This window comes from Sapajus apella, unplaced genomic scaffold, assembly GCF_009761245.1.
Source record: "Sapajus apella isolate SASKATOON/1434 unplaced genomic scaffold, GSC_monkey_1.0 scaffold2, whole genome shotgun sequence".
Lineage (NCBI taxonomy): Eukaryota > Metazoa > Chordata > Mammalia > Primates > Cebidae > Sapajus > Sapajus apella.
In genome coordinates, this window is record NW_022436942.1 from 79,619,572 (window position 1) to 79,625,786 (window position 6,215).

General features: G+C 48.3%; 1 non-coding gene and 1 pseudogene across 2 annotated transcripts; both read left to right on the forward strand.

Annotated features, from left to right (window-relative positions):
• Window positions 1-442: 442 nt before the first annotated feature.
• LOC116525969 lies at window positions 443-2,246 on the forward strand (annotated as a pseudogene). Its single transcript, XR_004257896.1, has one exon. The product of XR_004257896.1 is annotated as a myc-associated zinc finger protein pseudogene (transcript).
• A 3,547-nt stretch (window positions 2,247-5,793) lies between these two features.
• Window positions 5,794-5,919, forward strand: LOC116528096. The gene has a single exon (XR_004258854.1). It is a non-coding gene; the product is annotated as a U4atac minor spliceosomal RNA (small nuclear RNA).
• Window positions 5,920-6,215: the final 296 nt, after the last annotated feature.

The window sequence follows — 6,215 nt, forward strand, 5'->3', positions numbered from 1 at the left end:
ACAACAGCCAAAGAGTGAAAACAACTCAAACGTACATCACCTGATGAATAAACAAAATGTGCTATTTTCAAGCAGTGTAACATTACTCAGGAATAAAAAGGAAATGAAGTTCTGATGCCTGCTACAACCCGCATGAACTTCAGAAACGGTGTGCCAAAGAAAGAAGCCAGACACAAAAGGCCACAAATGTTCAGACAGGCAAGTCCATCGAGACAGAAAGCAGGCTGGTGGCTTCCAAGGAATGGAGGAAGATGAACGAGGAAACAACTACTTAATGGGGATAGAGTTTTCTCTGGGTCAAGGAAAATGTCCTGGAAGTTCGATTACTGTGAATGTGCTAAATGCCACTGAACTGTACATTTTAAAATCATAAATTTTATGTCAATTCTACCTCAACTGTAAAAAGTAATTAAGCTGTACACTTAAGATTTGTACACTTGAGTCCCGCTTCTTTACCTCCCAGGGCTACGCCCAGAGTCCATTCCAGGCTGCGCCGGCGCCCCCACCCACCGCCAAGGCCCCGGTGGCCGAGCCCCTCCAGGGGGACTTGCTCCACGTGCTCGCCGCTGCCCAGGAGTCCCCCGCTGCCGCCGCCGTCGCTGCCGCTCCCCCGGCTCCGGCCGCCGCCTCCACGGTGGACACAGCGGCCCTGAAGCAGCCCCCGGTGCCCCCTTCGTCACCCCCACCCCCGCCTCCGCCGCCACCATCGCCGCGGCGGCGGCCACCGCCGTCGTAGCCCCAACCTCGACGGTCGCCGTGGCCCCAGTAGCGTCTGTCTTGAAGAAGAAGACAAAGAGCAAGGGGCCCTACATCTGCGCTCTGTGCGCCAAGGCGTTCAAGAACGGCTGCAACCTCCGGAGGCACGAAGCCATCCACGCGGGAGCCAAGGCCGGCCGGGTCCCCTCGGATGCTATGAAGATGCCCACCATGGTGGCCCTGAGCCTCCTGAGCGTGCCCCAGCTGAGCGGAGCCGGCGGGGGAGTGGGAGAAGCGGGTGTCGGCTGCGGCGCGGCCGCAGTGGCTGCCGGCGGCGTGGTGACCACGACCGCCTCGGGGAAGCGCGTCCGAAGAACCACGGCTGAGAGATGTGCCGCAAGGCCTCCCGCGACGGCCACCACCTGAGCCGACACAAGCTGTCTCACTCGGACGAGAAGCCCTCCCAGTGCCCGGTGTGCCAGCAGCGCAAGGACCGCATGAGCTACCACGTGCGCTCACTTGACGGCGCTGTACACAAGCCCTGCAGCTGCTCCCACTGTGGCCAGAGCTTCTCCCGGCCGGATCACCCCAACAGTCACGTCCGACCAGTGCACTCAACAGAACGGCCCTTCAAATGTGAAAATGTGAGGCAGCTTTCGCCACGAAGGATCGGCTGCGGGCGCACATGGTACGACACGAGGAGAAGGAGCCATGTCACATGTGTGGCAAGACGCTGAGCTTGGCTTATATTTCGGACCACATGAAAGTGCACAGCCAGGGCCCTCACCGTGTCTGTGAGCTCTGCAACAAAGGTACTGGTGAGGTTTGTCCAATGGCGGCGGCAGCAGCAGCTCCTCCCACATCTGTGGGCTCCCTCTCGGGGTAGAGGGGGTGCCTGTGAGCTCTCAGCCACTTCCCTCCCAGCCGTGGTGAGCTCCGAGTTGGTTGGGGGGAGAGGAGAGAATGGAGTAGCGTCAGTTGGTACAGGCTCCTCTCCCCCCACTTTTCCCACCAACTCCTCACTGCTTCCCCACCAACCAAGGAGCCTCCGGAGGGAAAGGAGGAAGAAATGTTTTAGGGGAATTCGCTAGGTTTTAACGATTTGTTTCTCCCGCTCCTCTCTTCTATCAGACCTGACCCCACACAAACCTGTCCCGTCGGTTGTGTCGAAGTCCCCTGGACAGTGGGCAGGGGTGGCAGAGGACAGGAGCAGCCACTGCCCATACCCCCTCTCCTCTCTGTAAGCCCTTGCCCTGTCCTCCCAGGGACTTATGAGCCTCTTCCCTCAATAGTTCTCTCACTCTCCTTCCAATCCTCTCCCCCTGCTGTCTGTTGCCCCTCCCTGGGGAGTTGGTGCTGTCTTTTCCTTTTTCTTTTTTTCCAGGGGGAGGGAGGAGAGGAAGTAGGGAGATCAGAGCTTCTGTCCCAGAGAGGGAGAGCCGTGAGGTCTGAGGAGGGGCAGAAGCAGGGCCAGCAAAAGTTGTACCATCATAAGGTGGTGGGGGGTTTGGGGTCAGGCCCTGAACATCGTCCTACTTGAGAATCTGTCAGGGGAAAAGTTCAGGGGAGCAGAAGGAGAAGCCAGGAGGGCCAGAGGCAGAGGAGAGATGGAATTTTAGGGGCCAGGATGAGCGAGGGGTCCAGGGCCTAGAGGTGCTTCCTGGGGGTGGGGGAAATGCAGCCAGTGTCCCCCCTCCCCTCTTCCACCCCAGCTCCAGCCCTGGTCTTGTCTTCCCCACGACAGAAGAAGCTGTGGCCCTGGCCATGTCATCGTGTTCCTGTGTCCCCTGCATGTACCCCACCCTCCACCCCCTCCTTTTGCGCAGACCCCATTACAATAAATGTTAAATAAAATCCTGTCGAGAGAGATCCAAGATAGCTGATCACTAGCAGCTGGGGATTGTAGCTCCCAGTGAAAGCGCAGAGAACGAGAGGACGCCACACTTTCAGACGAATTTTTGTTGCTCACGCACCAGGAGACTCCAGCGGACGAGCCCCACGGGTCGCCAGCGCGACTCTTGTGGCCCGCAAGGTGGTTCTTGGTGCAGAGTCAGAAAAGCACCATCAGTCTGTTTTGGCCGGCGCAGTGGGTTGCTCAGATTTTAGCACCGGTTGGACGTCCATTCAGAAACCCAACTATAAAGACAGTAATTATAAAGACCACAGATGGATAAATCTATAACGAAGGGAAGAAACCAGCCTAAAAAGGCTGAGAATACCCAAAATCAGAACGCCTCTCCCTCTACAGGGGATCACAGTTCCTCATCAGCAACGGAACAAGGCCTGATGGAGAAAGACTGTGTTCCATTAGCAGAAGCAGGCTTCATAAGGTGGATGATAAGAAACTTCTGGGAATTAAAAGAACTTGTTCTAACTAAACTAACTTAGTTTCTAATGCAAAGCAGCTAAGAACTTTGAAGAAAGGCTTGATGAAATGTTAACAATAATACACAATTTAGAGAGGAATATAAGTGAATTAATGGAGCTGAAAAACAGAAGAGAACTTCGCGAACTATGCACAAGTTTTAGCAGCCGAATTGATCAAGCAGAAGAAAGGATATCAGAGGTTGAAGACCAACTTAATGAAATAAAATGTGAAGACAAGATTAGAGAAAAAAGGATAAAAAGAAATGAGCAAAGTCTCCAAGAAATATGGGACTATGTGAAAAGACCTAATCTACTTTTGATAGGTGTACCTGAATGTGACGAAGAGAATCAATCCAAGCTGGAAAATACGCTTCAGGATATCACTCAGGAAAACTTTCCCAACCTAGCAAGGCAGGACGATATTCAACTCCAGGTAATACAGAGAACACCACAAAGATATTCCTCAAGAAGACCAACCTTAAGAACATAATCGCCAGATTCACCAGGGTTGAAATGAAGAAGAAAATACTGAGGGCAGCCAGAGAGAAAGGTCAGGTTACTCATAAAGGGAAGCCTATAGGACTCACAGCAGATCTCTCAGCAGAAACTCTGCAAGCCAGAAGAGAGTGGGGGCCAATATTCAACATCCTTAAAGAAAAGAACTTTCAACCCACAATTTTACATCCAGCCAAACTAAGTTTCATAAGCGAAGGAAAAATAAAATCTTTTGTGAACAAGCAAGCACTCAGAGATTTCATCACCACCAGGCCTGCTTTACAAGAACTTCTGAAAGAACCACCACAAATAGAAAGGAACAACCAGTATCAGCCTTTCTAAAAAATACCAAAAAATGAAGAACATCAACATAATTAAGAACTTGTATAACTAATGGGCAAAACAGCCAGCTAACATTAAACGGCAATATCAAACTCACATATATTATTATTAATTCTAAATTTAAATCGACTAAATCCCCCAATCCAAAGTCACAGACAGGCAAAAAAAAGCCAAGACCAATTGGTATGCTACATCCAGACCCATCTCACATGCAAGGATACATAAAGACTCAAAACAAACGGATGGAGAAAAATTTACCAACCAAATGGAGAGCAAAAATAATAAATAGAAAGCAGGAGTTGCAATTTTTGCTGATAAAATAGACTTTAAAGCAAGAAGGATCAAAAGAAGCAAAGAAGGATGTTACATAGTGATAAAAGGATCAATGTAACAAGAAGAGCTAAAGATCCTAAATGTATACGCACCCAATACAGGAATATCCAGATATATATGACTTATAAAGAGACTTGGACTCCCACACAATAATAGTGGGAGACTTCAACATCAATATCAGACAGATCAATGAGACAGAAAGTTAACATCCATATCCAGGACTTGAACTCAGGTCGGGAACATGTAGACTTAATTAACATTTATAGAACTCTCCACTTTAAATACACAAAATATACACTTTTATCAGCACCACATCACACCTATTTACAGGTTTAAATGAAATATTGGCTGGCTGCTTGTTATTTTCTTCCCTCATTTTTTTTTCCATGTCTCTATTATTAAACACAATTACAGGCATACCCATTTTTAGACTGCATTCTAGCCCAGGCAATAAAGCAACACCCCCGTTCTCTCTCCCTCCCCCTCTTCCTCATCCTTCCTCTCCTTCATTTTTTCTTTTTCTTTCTTTTTATTCTTTCTCTTTCTTCCTTTCTTTCTTTAAAAAAAAAAAAAAAGAAAAAAGAAAAAAAGGAAAGGTGAAGTTTCCCTCTCTGGCTTTGATATGGTTTGGATATTTGGCTCCTCCAAATCTCATATTGAAATGTGATCTCCAGTGATGAAGGTGGGACCTAGTGGAAGGTGTTTGGGTCATGGGGGTGGATTTCTTATGAATGGCTTGGTGCCCTCCCCATGGTAATGAGTCCTCACTCTGAATTTCCAGAAGATCTGATTGCTTAAGAGAATGTGGCACCCACCACACACCTTGCTCCCTCTCTCACCTGCTCCCTCTAAAAAAAGTAAAAATAAAAAAAAAAATAAAAATAAATCCTGTTTCTGGGCCAGGCGCGGTGGCTCACGCCTATAATCACAGCACTTTGGGAGGCCAAGGCGGGTGGATCACGAGGTCAAGAAATCGAGACCATACTGGTCAATATGGTGAAACCCCATCTCTACTAAAAATACAAAAAAATTAGCTGGGCATGGTGGCGTAGGCCTGTAGTCCCAGCTACTCAGGAGGCTGGGGCAGAAGAATTGCTTGAACCCAGGAGGCAGAGGTTGCAGTGAGCCGAGATCGCGCCATTACAGTCCAGCCTGGGTAACAAGAGCAAAACTCCGTCTCAAAAAAAAAAAAAAAGAAAAAAAAATCCTGTTTCTGGCTCTGAAAACAAAACAAAACAAAACAAAACAAAACAAAAAAAAAAAAGATTTGTACACTTGGCTGGGTGCAGTGGCTCACGCCTGTAATCCCAGCACTTTGGGAGGCCAGGGTGGGCAGATCACCTGAGGTCGGGTGTTCGAGACCAGCCTGACCAACACAGAGAAACTCCGTCTCTACTAAATAGACAAAATTAGCCGGGCATGGTGGCGCATGGCTGTAATCCCAGCTACTGGGGAGGCTGAGGCAGGAGAATTGCTTGAAGCCGGAGGCGAAGGTTGTGGTTAGCTGAGATCGAGCCATTGTACTCCAGTCTGGGCAACAAGAGCAAAATTCCTTCTCTAACCATCCTTTTCTGGGGGTTGCGCTACTGTCCAATGAGCGCACAGTGAGGGCAGTACTGCTAATGCCTAAACAATACACCCGAATCAGCTAGAGCTTTGCTTTACCTTGGTGCAATTTTTGGAAAGATGAAAACCTGCTTTTCCAAGGTAGAATCAAAATATTAAAAAAAAAAAACTCCATCTCAAAATAAATAAATAAATAAAAATAAATGTGTAAGTTTTTAAATTTTGGTAAATGAAAGTTAAACCAAGCAAATTTTACCATAAAATTAGGAAGAATATGGATATGGTAGTGTTAGCTTTGTATCTTTTTTTTTTTTCTTGAGACGGAGTTTCGCTCTTGTTACCCAGGCTGGAGTGCAATGGCACGATCTCGGCTCACCGCAACCTCCACCTCCTGGGTTCAGGCAATTCTCCTGCCT